This window comes from Myiozetetes cayanensis, unplaced genomic scaffold (genome assembly GCF_022539395.1).
Source record: "Myiozetetes cayanensis isolate MyiCay16 unplaced genomic scaffold, myiCay2020 scf5-8, whole genome shotgun sequence".
NCBI lineage: Eukaryota > Metazoa > Chordata > Aves > Passeriformes > Tyrannidae > Myiozetetes > Myiozetetes cayanensis.
This window is the reverse complement of record NW_026087742.1, coordinates 36,762,581-36,778,145: the sequence shown is the minus strand read 5'-3', so window position 1 is coordinate 36,778,145 and position 15,565 is coordinate 36,762,581. Positions and strand designations below refer to the sequence as shown.

Genomic DNA, 15,565 nt, shown 5'->3' with positions numbered 1-15,565 from the left:
CAAAGAACAAATTCAAATCTTGCTTTGGACATGTTGAATTTAGTTGACCCCCACATGAAGGGTGCAATGTCAGGTAAGTCCTCCCAGGAGTAGCTGACTGCAGAGCAGGCTAAGACCTGGCTGAGTGCACCCTCAGCCCTGTCCTTTGCCTGCCTAGGAAATATGCTGTAAAACATTTGCTCATAGAAGAAAAGCTTAGCATGTGTCTGTGTGTAAACTATGTTTTAAAAGTTTTTGAAACATTCATTTTGACAAAGGAAGGCAAACCAGACAAAGCAAGGGTTCCATTGCCACTGACAGATGCAGTTTCTAGGACCTTGTACCAGGTTCATTTAGGGTGGAAGGGAGTGTTTCTAATTACCATCCAGAAAAATGTACCTTTAAAATGCACAGTGTCCCTTTTTGTACTTAGATAATTAGGTCAATGTTAAAAACCATTACTCAGTTAAAATAGCATTTGATTAAAAATATAAAGGAATATTTCTCCTAAGGCAGGATAAATAAGGTTGTCAGGCTTTTTCATGTCTTTTAATTTTCACTTCTTTGTAAACACTTCCAATCAGACCACTGCATAATCTTACCAAAACTCTTATTTACCCTTGTACAGAAAGGCGTCACAGACACCATGGGGTTCCTGCACTTTTCCTCACTTCTCATAGCCATCATCGATGTGCCTGTGTGTTCATACCACGTCCTACTCATGAGACATGCTTAGCCTGTGCCACTGTCGTTTCTATGCACAGCTACTCCTGGATGTCTGCAGGAGATGGTACATTGCAGAAAATCTTTCTAAGGTTTGGCCTTTCACTCAGAGTGCAACTGTGAAGAAGAAATCTTGATGTCCCCTGCTCCACAGATGAACGCAGGTATCCAGAAAAGCCATACGTGTGCCTTAAATATGGCAGTTTCTACACAGAATTGGTTATGAAGAACCACACTTGGACAGCTAATAATGGTTCACAGAACAGCTAAAAATATATTGGTATGGCTACTCTATAACAAATGTAACTAATTTAATTCCTTAATGCACATATAAGGCTTTTTTTCAGAATTGTGTCTGTTTAAAGGGAGCTTCACAAAGTAGTTTAAAAAAGTTTGTATCCTTCCTATAGTTTCACTGGGAAGTACAACAGCACCTTGCTTTCTTACTGCTTTCCAGGAAAGGAACAATAACATGTTTGCTTTGAGTATTAGCATGCAGCTCCTTCCACTGGTCTGTGGTAAATCATTTACTGTTTCCTAGGTTTATTTACTGAGAATGTAGTTCACTCAACTTTAAACAGGTAAATTCTTAGCCCTATCTTCTGCACTAGCCTTGTGCCTAGAACCTAGAGAAAGATGCATTATTTTCATACAAAATATACCATTTCCCCCACTTAAAGACAAGCTATTATTAACTCTCACATCAGTGTTCCACTACTTTCATGCAACACTAGTTACTACACTCTTAATCTCTGCTCCCCACAAAATAAGATTGCATATCTTATGAAGAAGGGGGAAGACTGAAGAACTGCCATTACTCCTCCAAAGTCAGAGACTCTGCATCAAGTTCTCAGGACTTAAGGGTTTATTGTTCTGTTTCATACTGCATCTTCCTTTGCAAAGTACAGCAAATATCCAGCAGTTTCTTTACAAGGTGGAGTGATTTTTACTGACTTTTTTCTATTTTTTTTCTTATTGTGGACTCAAAGAATATTATCGTCACAACATTATTCCTTTCTGTGATATAAATTAAGCAACAGAAAATGGCTCTAAATATACCAGGCTTAGTATCTACGAGTGTGTTTTTACATTAACTTTAGCTGCTGGAACTTGGTCTTCCTGGAAAAGCAAAAAGGATCAGCAGAACAGGAACCCAATAGAAATGGCCATAGTTGGAGGCCAGAATATAAATGTTTTCATTGGATTTTTTACTGCAACAGGTAAGTTTTCTTTTCAAATTTCTTCTTAAAGCACTTGTATTACATAGAACTGGGTGACTTTTCTTTCAAAGCAAGTTAACTTCTTTAATGTCAGGGTAGATTTTACCTAAGTGTGACTTTGAAGGGCTACAGCTTCATGAATCATTTTGGGATGGATTCTTCCAAAGCTCTTCACACTGAGAAGAACCTAATGTTTATGTAGATGCTTTTAAATTAAAGAGATTCATTTAAGAGTTTAGTTAAGAGTTAAAGAGTTTAATTTAAGAGTGACTGAAGAATATGACATTTTTCATTAAGGACAACTGTGGTCTTATTCTTGAACCAGTTTCTGTTATCCAGCATTACAGACCAATTTTACTCCTGGAACAGTCTAGTTCTGTGTGGAATAAATTGCCACTCCTGGTGACCACTGGACTCTCTCCTAAAGAGAAAATGTTTCCCCACTGACTGCTGCCCTCAGCTCCCCTTTACTCTCTTTGCTTCGTGGCATCATCTGAAATTTGCTTCCCTGACCTGTTTTCTTGTGAAGGTATTCCAAAATGGTATTTGCCTAAGACACTTCAGCCAGTGTTGTAGGTTTGTTTTCTGACTGCAATGTCTGTTTGCATATTTTTTCTCTAATGTCCATTTTCTTAGACCATGTAAGTGATGCTCATGAAGGATGGTCAATCAGTCATGGCAGAATAACAAAGGCAATTCGGTTGCTGTAGCAAAAGTCTTCCTCTGAGAAAAAAAAAAATAAAAAATTAACATATTCAAATTGCCTCTAAATGTTTAAACTCAGCAGCACATCTCAGTATGGGAGAAAAAAGAAAATAGAAGTGTGATTAAATATTTGTATGAGAAAAAGGTTTACAAGCTCTCACAGTGTTCTACTAGTTGAGAATATGTATTGCAGTTCTTATATTTTCATCTTCGACATTTACAGCCACGTGGGTTGGAGGAGCATATATCAATGGTACAGCTGAAATCATCCACTTGCCTTCAAAAGGATTATTGTGGGTGGGTCCACCTGTGCAATTTGCCTTGTCCCTTATTGTCAGTAAATAATTCATTTAGGACACGTAAGCTTTAAAAATATATCATGAGTATATTAAGATATCTAACAGAGTATAGAGTACATTTTAAAGGTGGTTTTGATTCTTCAGTCTCCCATAGAACCAGAATAAGCATTTATAATGTCGTCCTCTGAACTGAAGCATAAAAAGTTAGGGTAGATTGCAGCTAGTGTAGAGTTTTGCTTGATGGGAACAACTTATAGGACAAAAATCTTAGCTGCCAAGTTTAGAAGTGTGTTGCTATGTGCATATTACTTTTTGTACATGGTCTCTTACTTACATACTATTGAGAATATTGTTATCTTTTATTTTTTCTTTGAAATTTCTGTGTGATAGAATTACACTATCGTGATTTTTCCTCTAAAATATATTCTTCTGAGTAGTGTCATCTCAGAATGAATGTGTAGTACATCCAGCTTATCCCACTTCACAGCTGGTCACTACTGTGTTGTAACTAAGTTAAGTGTGCAGTGTTCTATGTCCGAGTTGCCATTTCTAACTCCGAGAATTATTGAACTCACACTGAGGTTCAGCTGTCTTGCCAAGAACAAAGTTTCTTCCAGGCCACACGGTGTTACACCATAACTCTCTAGGGACACAGCATGATGAAAGCAAGGAGACCTGTGCGGACCTTACACATGGATTTCTAAAATAACAATGACCTTTATTCTCAAGTCAAAGAAAGGAGTCCAACTGACGTGAATATGAATCAGGCTTGGAAATATATTGCCAGCATTGCTAAATGTGAGTAATTCTTACTAACGAAATTGAGGAGTGCAGGTCTGATCCTGCAATCTTTGCTCAGGTCAGTAGTGCCCAGACAAGCAGTCCTGTTGGCTTCAGGGTTAGGCACTATACGTATTCTTTGGTTTTAATGAGATGGCTGCACATCTGAAGTCTAATATTTAGATGAAGGTGGGTGGGACTCAGCTCAGTGCGCAGATAAAACAATATAGTTCTGGGAAGAGGCAATGAAGCCACCAAAATGAAAATGTAATCAGAAAAGGAACATATATCAACATGCTGCCTCACATGGCCAAGGACAGAAGTTTGTCTCTTTTTCAGCCAAATGTGAGTCTCTGACATTTTCCACAGGATGTAGTTCAGAAAACTTTATGTCTCGTGTTGGTAGGTCACTGGGGATGAAGAAAAGGTTGTGTGTGGTTGTCCTCTGACCTAAGTTCCTGTTACAGTCACACAGGTATCTTATGCCATTTGGGGTGCCCTAGGGGGTCCTACTTGGTCTCCAGAAAGACGTGTATGTGTATCCAAAGTGGATGGTTGTATCTGTCAGCTGTAAGTAGATATTCTTTATAATCTAGACCTCTCAGATAGACAAACCTCCATGTTTAGGCAAGTGAATTTAGGACCCGGTGTCTGGTTGGCTGCATCATTCTCTAAGGTCCATTACATATGAATTCCACACTCACTACATGGGTCTGATACACCAATACCATATTATTCTTACTTTTTTTCCTGGAATATCCAAGAATTATGTGACAGACTGCACTCTCTTTAGACTGCCTTTCTCATATAATGTGGTATGCTGGCATCGACAGTATAACATAACTTTATTTATTCTGTATTCTGCACATATTAAATCCATCTTAAATTACTTGACTGCTGTTCTTCTCTGCAGGAACAACAATGAGGGTCATCTTGGATACTGAAGGCTCTTTGGCTATCACTGTCTCAGCATGCACTGTCATACTTTACACTCTACTGGGAAGTCTCTGCTGCATACACCAATTTCATCCAAATGGTTCTTCATTACCCTCAGCCTGGCAAGTCTTGTGCATTTCTTTGTTACCAGTTTCCTAACCAAGGGGAAAAATTCTGCTCTTCTTTTCAGCATGTCTCAGGCCAAAAATATCTCCATCAATACTGGTCCTTGTCCTACAGTTCCTCTTTAGGAGAACAGGTCTCCCAAAATATCTTACGCTGTTTATACCTTATACATTTCAGGCAGTGCCAGTGGCCTTGCTGTGTGAACATAGTAAGGTCTGCACACAAGTAAAGTCTGCAGAACCTGTCCAGGACAATCCCAGATGGAGAGAGATCTGTCTACTGAAGGCACCAATTGTCCTGAATTACAGACTAATGTTCTTGATGATGCCATGAACCATAAACATGTAGATCTAGATTAAGGAAAGGGCAGAAATGAAGACTATAAGTTTGGGTTTAATCTTATGTACCTCCATGTTCTGTATTTACCCTAATTTAAATATCTGTCCTCCAAGAACAAGGACACTGGGAAAATTGTTAACTATTTCCATTTCTATCCTAGTGCATCTTTTGCCCTGGTGAACTCTGCAATAGAAAATATTTACTACACTGCAACTCATCAATGTTACCAAGACCCTTGGATTGGGAAAGATAGAAAAGCTGTATCTTGGAAGGTGGCTGGATGACTTCTTCTACTTGGTATGGAGTATTTATTGGACAAGGGTTTGGGAGAAGGAATTATGCAGGGACTTTCTGTCTGGAAAACTTGTGGGTTCTTCCAGCCAGGAGCCCTACATTGCAAAGCCAGTTGACAGGAGCCAGATACTGTGTAAAACCCTCGTTCAGCCACCCTGCAGCATACTAGATGGAGTGGGGAGATCCAGGGCTCAGCTGTGGGATGAAAAGCAGCAGGGACACTGCATCCTTTACCCACATGGAGGAACATGCCTCTTTAGTAAAACCATCTAGGCAACCAATTCCACTCCTAGTACCTAAATGAGCAGTTTCCTACCTTTTGAGGTGTTGGTTTCAGCCTCAGTAGTGTGCTTTTAACATAAATATGTAAAATTCCCTCTATGTGAAAAAAATAATAAATTAAAATGGCATGACTGCAGGTCATCAGCAAGCACAGTGCTATTGACTCAGCTGCACAACTCAGTTTTTGAGCTGTCAATATAGTCAAGACTACAGAAGGTCATTTTTCTCTCACTGAACTGGTAATAGGGACACACAGAAGTTTGAGTTTTTTGGTGAGGACAGTACCTTCAGATTTTATCTGATTAACTTTGTGTGCTAAGAAAGTGAAAATTATGACATTGTTTTTCATTTTAGAGTATAATCTATCTAAGTTTGTGTAGATTTAGTTTAAAAAATGTCATTCCTGAAAAAAATAACTTTCCCTTTTTCTGTGCCTGATTCACTATTCCAAGCACCTGATTCACTACTCCAAGCAACCTATTTTTCAGCTTTCTCAGTCTGCCAAACCATTAACCTGTTTTCATTAAAATTTTACATCCATCACAATGAAAACAAAAGAAAAGGACATCCTCAACCATAAGAAATATCATCCTCAAGAGTTAGAGCTGGGCAACATTTGAAATGTTCTGAATTGAAAGATGATGGTCTACAGCAGCCAGCAGCCTGGTGAGTACCACTGTTAACATCTGAATGTTTCAGGTGCTTGGAAGCATCCCATGGCAAACCTACTTCCAAAGGCTGCTCTCCACTGCCTCGACAGGACAGGCGAGGCTCGTCTCCTACATCTCAGGACTCGGGTGCTTTGCAATGGCCATCCCCTCTGTGTTCATTCGTGCAGTTGCAGCATCAACAGGTAAAACTAATTGTTGTCTCTGAGTAATTAACATGCTTTTGTGAAAACCAATCAAGATGGGATCCAAAGAAGTCCTGATTTAGACTTCAAATTATCCAGACCTGTGGTCCTGGCCTCCAGGATGAGTGATCTCTACCAGAAATATGGAGCCCTCTGAGGTTCAGTGCACAACTACCTAAAGACACTTAAACAGCCCCAGGATCTGTTTAAAGCTATTTTATTATGATGAAATGACTTTTCATGGACTTTGTTTTTAGGAAAGTTGTAAAAGCCTGTATAATCCTATTTTAGAAGAAAGCTTATGCTTACTTCTATTAACGCCTTTTGCATGTAAGACCCAGCAATATTACTACAGGTTGCTAACAAGATTCTGGAGAAAACTCGCTAGGAGGAAGCGAGAAGTTCAGTCCTGTAAACTCACAGCCTCCACCCAGGGGAGCAGTACTGTGTTGGCTGTGAGCAAGGGTTGAAGAGCAGACAGATCACTGAATATTTGAGAAAACCAGTTGAAGTCACAAGTTCATCTGTAATTAGGGACATCAGAGCAAAACACCCTTCTCCTCATGAGCTGGGTCTTGAGGTTGAGCTTTAACTATTCCAATTCTGGAAACACACAAAGCACAGCTATTTCTAGAGATGCTGCAGAGGAAAAGGAAAATCTTTGATCTAGTGAGAGTTGCAGTATGCTAAGGGGAATCACAAGGAACCACAAAAGAACCAAAAAAATTAATCTAAGGCCTAAAATACCAAGTGGGTCTCATTTCTTAGCCCTGTTGTGATTGCTCCCTATGAAAAGACAACTTCAAAGGCAGCAGAAATATCCATGAAGGGTTTATTGTGACTTTTCCTTGTGTTGTTTAAAAGACTGGAATCAGACAAGCTATGGTCTTTGAAGTCCACTAGAGAGAGGGGAATCAGCAATGATACTACCACTTGTTTTGCACTACCTCTGCCCAGCACATATCTCCACTGCTGTCTCGGGAGCCATTGCTGCTGCCACAATGTCTTCTGCAGATTCAGCTCTTCTGTCTGCTAGCTCCATGTTCGCTCACAATATCTACAGGAAAATCCTGAGGAAGAAGGTACTTTGTTGCAGTATTAAGCAATTTTGGTGTCAGGAAAGACAGTCTTGTTTCAAGACTATTTCTAATCCAGTCTGTGACTGGAGGTATCAGTCCTTCAGCTGCTGAACTGATTCCTGGAGCTAGAGCTCCAAACCTAAGTCAGGTGTGTTCATATCCTTGGTACGGGTACCAATACCCACTCTGGTGAGCTTTGCTCATTCTAATATGACAGGTATAAAATTTGGATTAATATATTAATGGAAAAAGCATAAAACCATGACCCTCAAAAGTCCAGAGGGCAGATCCATCTCCAGGGGTGCCTGCTTTGGGTGGCTGCTGGTAGCACATAGTGCCTGAAAGCATCAAGGGCTTGCTGAGAACCAGCCCAGGACAGGGCAGTGCTGGCCATCCCACCAGTAAATGCCATGTCTTTAATGCTACAATCTCTGTTTTACAGGCTACAGAGACAGAGGTGTTATGGTCTATGAGGATCTCCATGTACCTGGTGTTTGGGGCTGGGGCTGCCAGGCTGGCTTTTTACTCCAGCTCTTATCTATGACCTCTGGTTCCTCAGCAGGGAGCTGGTGTCACACCCTCCTCTTCCCCCAGCTCTGCTGTGCCCTCTTTGCTCCCAGCACCAACACCTACAGTTCAGCTGCTGGATTCTTGGTTGGGCTCCTGCTGGGGCTACTGGCAGGGGAGCCTGCCCTGAGCATACCCCCTCTCATCTGCTATCCAGCCTGCTCCCTGGTGAACAGAATCTACAGCCAGGTCTTCCCTTTTAAAACATTCACCATGCTTCTCACCTTCGGCATGATCCTTGCTGTTTCATACCTGGCCAAGGTTTTGTTTCAGAGAAACCTCCTTCCCCGCCGGTGGGATGATTGCAACATCATGGGGGGAGTCAGCACCCTCATCCTCCTGCAGCAGATGGAGAAACAGAGGGGTTGACCAACCACTGCACTAGAAGAGAACCGTGGCTAATCATGGGGCTTCATTTGAAAGGTCACTGTGCATTCAGCAGTTAGAGTACAGCACAAACAGCATAGCTCTTCCCTTTGCTCTCTCCAGTATGAATTATTTAAAGTCCTCACAGAGCAATAAAAACAAATCCTGTTTATGTGTGAGCTTGAAGTCTGCAGTGATCAAAGTCACATGGTGATGGAGCACAATCCTGTGGTGGTGACCACAGGGCAGGCACCTTGGGCCCCAGCAGTGGTTGCTTCGAGGTGCTCCTGGTACCCCACCTGAAAGCAAAGCTATAAATCATGCTCCAACATTTAGGGCATTCCGGAGTCACATACTTTTCTCACCACAAAGGAGACAAATTAATGTTTAATAGATTGGATATTCTTGATTAAAAAAAAAATGGTAAGCAAACCTGTTTCCATTACACAGTTAAGGGTTTAGCATAACCATCCCTGGGGAAAACATGAGACCTATAAAAACACAGATTACTGAAAGCAGTGCAACCACCACAGCAGTCCAGTAGTAATATCAGCTCTGCACCATTCCTTGTATGCTTTACAAAGCTTTCCTGGGTACAGCAAAAGCTTTTGGTTACACCTCTCTCCACTGCGGTACCAGGCCACACAGCAATTGTGGATCCCACAGCCTGGGGATGTGTGAGACATCCCCTCTCATATGACCTGGTAGGGCAGAAGTAGATGTGCAAGATGAAGCAACAGCCCTTAATTATTCAATAAGCCACTATCTCAAAAACTTAATCTGTAGCTGTAAATTAAGTACTTTATTAGAAATTGTTAGCCACAGAACTTATGTATTTTAGACTAAGCATTTTAAAAGGAGAGTGGTAGCCATAGAACTAATGTATTTTAGTAAGGTTGGAAGTTCTCAAGGGAAAGTGTATAGTTCATAATTTCTTGTGAAGATTCATTACAGACAAGAATTTCAGTAAAACAGAGATGGTTGCTTGCACATGTGAAGAGACTGATAAAAGTGAGAAAGCAGATGAAACAGGGTTTAGGCCTAGAACCAGGTCCAGAAGGCAGGAAACAACACCAGAACCAAGGAGTCAAGAGAAAAACAAGCGATTCGAGGGGGGCGTACTGTGGGGGAAAATGAGGTGGGATGGGTGAGGTAATCCTTGAATCTGTAATTAGAGGATGGTATAAAGTTTTGAAACCTGTGTGATTTGTGGCGCATCCTTTGGGATTTTTTCTGATGCACTTGGTGCTGCAATAAACGTGTGTGTTTTTTCTATACTCAAAATGAGTCTAGAGAGTTTCTTCTCCGACTTTTCGGCATCAAACCAGATGGAAAAAATAGAGGTGCCAGAGAAACTCTTGGATGAGTTTTCTCTAAAACACTTGGTAAACCATTCATGTGAAGGTGTTACTCTAGCACAGTCAGAGGATGGTAAGGGACACACACAGAAACTGCTGTGTGAGAACTCAAAGCACTGTGATGACAGAAAGGTGATGGAAACTAATCCTGAACCTTTCTGCAGGGACATGAAATCCCAAGGGTAAGATGCCAAAAGATTCAAGCCTCAGGTCAGTACAAAAAGCCCCTGATACCTTGTTTGCATAAATTCTCAATGGCTCGGAAGAGAAGAAACCCAGCTAAGTAGTGAGTTCAGCCTCTAATCTGAAGTCTGGTGGACTAAGAACATCCCACAGTGGGATGGGACATTAAGATGAGCTGAATTAAAGATTCAGGAGGATCCTGCAGCAATGGCTGCATTTATTTTATACTTCCATCAGCAGCTGTGCAGCAGCCCACCAGGGATCCACTGCAATCCACCCACAACAGTACGCAGGAATCCTGCTCACAATACCTTTACAAAGTGGTTGTGGGAGATGCTGTGCAAGGAAACACCTGCACTGTTGGAGGGAAGATATTTACTGGCATAACCAAAATACCCTACAGCAGAGCAACCCTCACAGCCAACTGAGCTGCTGAGAGTGAAAACAATATGCTATTCCATGAATTGCTTCCAGCATGTGCACGCACAAGGTGAGAAACTCCACTGGTGCCACGATGCACGGCTGCAGCAAGTTCAGTGAGGAGCCACATGTCACTCTGAACTATACCAAGGCAAGTGTTATGGCTCAGGAGGAGGACTGGCAGCTCCTTGCTCTAGATATGGCTTTGATGACTCTGCTCCCCATGGGGAACATTCATCTCCTTTAAAATATCCGTCCTCAGAAAGGTGGAGATTCTGCTCCCCATCAGACAAATATCACACAAACTTATGCTTTGCCCTAGTGTTAGTGAACACCTGGAGACACTTATCTCCCCATGCACAGCATGTTTATATGCTTTATTAAACCAAGACCAGAAATTCTTTCCTGTGTCTCTAGAGACTGCCATGAAATATTAATTATAATGTGTCTAGAAAATGGGAAAAAAAAACTGTTTGGAAAATTAAAAGCATTATCATTTACTATAGCCCTAGGTGGTCACCCACTGAAATCTTCCACACCCCAGTGATTTGAGTGGGAGCATGTGAGGTTGTGCTTAGCTAAGGAAGACACCAAAGCTATCATTACCTTAGCACCAGAAGAACAGGACCCTTGTTAAATCACAGTTGCTGAATGCTGATTCAACCATACTCCCTGTAAGATTCAGGGCTGACCTAGTTTGGGGACCTTTACCTCCCCCTGTGTGGAGTAGACCAAAGCTGACATACTGCACTTGAACCAGGGCACAGACTTGCTCCATGGCCCAGCTGAGTCATCAAACTCTGATGTTCTCATGCCAAGGTCAGCACCCTGCTCCCTGACCACAGAATCATACTATGTTTCGGGTTGGAAGGGACCTTAAAGATCATCTAGTTCCAACCCTCCTGCCATAAGCAGGACTGCCACTAGACCAGGTTACTCAAAGCCCCTCCACACTGGCCTTGGACAGTTCCAGAGATGGGGCAGCCACAACTGGGCAACTTCTTCCAGTGCCTCACTGCCCATTGAGTAAATAATTTCATCCTAATATCTAACATTAACATAACCTCTTTCAGTTTAAAACCATTGTCCCTTGTCCTGTCATTACCTGCCCATATAAAAAAATCCTCTCCCTCCTTTTTACAAGCCCCCTTTAGGTACTGGAAGGACACAATAACTTCTTCCCAGAGCCTTCTCTTTTCCAGGCTGAACAACTCCAACTCTCTCACTCGTCTTCATAGGAGAGGTGTTCCAGTCCTCTGGTCATCTTTGTGGCCTCCTCTGAACCCACTTCAAACAGGTCCAACCCACTCCATCCAGCTCCTACCTGAGCTGATGACCCCAGAGCTGGGTGCAGCACTCTGAGTGGGGTGTCACAAGAACAGAGTAGAGGAGCAGAATCACCTCCCTCGACCTGCTGGCCGCAGCTCTGGAAGGCAAACACTTACATCTTGAGATTCCTTTTCTCTCCACCATTGTGCTCAACCTCTCCGTCTGCTTCCCCGCAGAGTCCCAAAGTTTGACATTAAAGCCTTTCTGTGTTAACATGCTTGGCATGGTGGACAATAGATCCACAGCTTCCCAAGAGAGTGACAAAGGGCATTGCTGAAGAGCATCACCACCACCATGTTACCACCCAGCATCACCACAGAAACTCACAGAGACTTCAAATAGGAAAATCTCAGCACTGTAAGGTGGCATACTCAGCCATTCTCTGCCCTTTCATAGCTTCCCTAAATTTCATACTACTAAAAATGCTCAGCTTTGTGTGAAGAGAGGAAAACGCCAAATACGCAATTACTGTAGCTCTCCTGAATGCTTACCATTTTCCATCCTTTTATGACTCCCTCCTCAGAACATCCCCCATCAAGCTTAAAAAGAAAACATTAATCAAGGTCAGACAAAGTTTTGAAAGCAACTAGCTCCAAGTAAAATAAATAAAAAAGTAATTCTAGCCTATACTTAATGACCAAATGCCTAGTTGTTCCAGTACAGCACACCCAAGTCCTTGAGGTGTTGCTGGAATGGGAGAAAATGACCCAGCTCTCAGGAAAGTCTTCCTCTCAGAGGAACTGCCTCCAGTTCAGTATTCCTTTATTTTTATTTCTCCTTCTTTATAAAAAATTCATCTGGTCACTGGAGGGCCCCAGTTTACCTCTCTGCATATGGATTTATCTCCTTTGACTCTTAGATGTGCCCATGTCAATGACTCTTTTCAGTTTTAGTTTTCATTAGCTTTCCTCAGCCTAGATAGCTGCTACCTGTTTTTGGCATTTTTGACATTTTCTAACTTTAATAATACCCTATCTGTCATGTTTAATTTTAAAAAAAACACCAAAACCAACAAAACAAACAAACAAACAAACCCAACAACCAACCAAACAAACCCAACCTAACTAACCCAAAAACCAACCCAAAACCAAAAAATCAACCCAACCTGCAATTTGGGAAGAATTTGGTTTACTGTGAGTTCTTGGCATTTCATCAGAAGTCTGGTTTATGTAAACAAGAAAATCAGGCATCTTCAGAAGTCTGGTTTATGTAGACAAGAAAATCAGGAAGATAACTCTACTGAATGGAAATCCGCATCTCTTCCCTTTTTCACTTATTAATTTTTAGGATTTCCTAAATGTGTCCTCAATGGAATAACGCTTGAATTTGGAAGGTGCTGGGTTAGGAACTGGTTGGAGGGCCGGGCCCAAAGAGTGCTGGTGAACGGGGCTGCCTCCAGCTGGCGGCCGGTCACCAGTGGTGTCCCCCAGGGATCAGTGCTGGGCCCAGTCCTGTTTAACATCTTTATCGATGACCTAGATGAGGGGATTGAGTCCATCATCAGCAAATTTGCTGATGACACCAAGTTGGGAGGGAGTGTCAACCTACCAGAAGGCAGGAGGGCTCTGCAGAGGGACCTGGATAGACTGGAGAGATGGGCTGACTCCAATGGGATGAAGTTCAACAAGGCCAAGTGCCGGGTCCTGCACTTTGGCCACAACAACCCCCTGCAGCGCTACAGGCTGGGCACAGAGTGGCTGGAGAGCAGCCAGGTGGAAAGGGACCTGGGGGTGCTGATTGACAGGAAGCTGAACATGAGCCAGCAGTGTGCCCAGGTGGCCAAGAAGGCCAATGGCATCCTGGCCTGCATCAAGAACAGTGTGGCCAGCAGGAGCAGGGAAGTGATCCTTCCCCTGTACTCTGCGTTGGTGAGGCCGCACCTTGAGTATTGTGTTCAGCTCTGGGCCCCTCAGTTCAGGAAAGATATTGAGGTGCTGGAGCGGGTCCAGAGAAGAGCAACCAGGCTGGTGAAGGGACTTGAGCACAAGTCCTATGAGGAGAGGCTGAAAGCAAACAAACACATGCAGGATTGCCAGACATTTCTATCCCTGCTGGGGAGATACTTCCAGGTGAGCTATGAGCTGCATGGGGCCAGGATGAACCTCTCATTGTTTCCAAATTCTGTGCTCTCTGGCTTTTCCCCACATGCCACACACCAGTGCTGCCTTGCAGTTCTCAGACTTTGCTACAACCCCTGCTGCAGAAAACATCATCTTGGTTAGCAAAGCTTTTTAGTCTTCTAATAACTTTTCCTGCTCCAGACTACCACTGACTTTTGTGTTCTTCTAAGAAAAGGAGAATTGAAAGGCATTAATCTCCCACAGCAAAGCAATTGTAAATATGTAAAAAAAAAAAAAAAAAAAAAATTTCTTTGCTGATCCTTAAAACTTCAAGATTATCCATCATCCCTAGGGATGGGAATGCTGCTGCATGGCTTTCTCTGCCCCCAAGTAGGGACAGAATTACCTTTGTGTCTGGAATTTGGGCTGTCTGGAATAATCAAAAGAAGAAGAATAACCTGAAGTAAAGTTTCTTCTATCTGATACAAAAGCATGAACATCCCAAAAGATGTACAGATAAAGTTTTCTTGAATTCTGCTGGGAAATGTCTTTCTTCAACATTAAACAACCTCAAGAACAAACAGTCTCAATTCTTCAGCCAAAAGGGTAAATGGTTGTTTTGTGTTTTTTTAAAAAATCTTTTGGCAGGTCTCTTGCAGTACTTGTCTTGGCAGAGGTGTCCATTTTCCTCCTCCCCTCCTCAGTTTCCCTCCACCAGCTGTCTTACCTGACCCTGAGGTATTGTTGCATGAGTTCAACTTTGCAGATCTCCTTTAAGCAACGCACTTGACTGACTTGTGCTTTGCTTTCCCAGTCCCTTGAAGAGGGACAGCATTTTAACTCACTCTGGGACGGAATTTGAGATCTTTGGAAGAATGCTCTGCTATATATGGTGAATGGTCTTCTTGCATCATGTGAGAATTTCTGTCCATAGCTGGAGGGCAGTTTTCCCAATCAGTTTAATTCCCACACTGGACCAGAAGAGGTTGTTTATCTTTACTTTAGCAAGACTTTTAACACAGTCTCTAACAAAATCTTCAAAGGCAAGATGATAAATTATAGGTTAGATAAGTGGACAGTGAGGTGGACTGAAAAGTGGTTGAACTACCAGGCTCAGAGATCTGTGATCTACAGCACAGAATCCAGCTGGATGCCAAAACCTAGTGTGACCTAGGGTTTAAAGCTGGGCCCACTACTGTTTAGCATCTTCACTAACAGTCTCAGTGTTGGGGCACTGAAAATGCAGTGAGTTTGGAGATCATACAGAACAAGGATGAGTGGCTGACACAAGAGATGGATGTGCTGCCATCCACAGGAACCTGGACAGGCTGGGGAAACTGACCGACAGGAACCTCATGAATTGCAGCAAAGTTAAGTGCCAAGTCCTGAAGCTGGGGAGGAACAAACCAGGTGCTAAGGCTGGGAGCCAAGCCAGCAATGTGTTCTTGTGAGAAAAAACACCAACAGCCTCCTGGGCTGCATAAGGCAGAGCATTGCCAGCAGGTCAAGGGAGATGACCCTTCCCCTCTGCTCAGCCCTGGTGAGAGAGTTCAGTGAAGGACTACAGAGGTCATAAAGGATTTGGACCGTATGTCATACACTGAGGGGCTGAGAGAGCTGGGACTGCTCAGCCTGGAGAAGAAAAAGCTCAGGCAGATCTTACCAAT

At 42.6% G+C, this 15,565-nt stretch overlaps 1 pseudogene; it reads left to right on the top strand.

Annotated features, from left to right (window-relative positions):
* Positions 1-1,745: 1,745 nt before the first annotated feature.
* LOC126648457 (high affinity choline transporter 1-like) lies at positions 1,746-9,142 on the top strand (annotated as a pseudogene).
* The last annotated feature ends 6,423 nt before the right edge of the window (positions 9,143-15,565 follow it).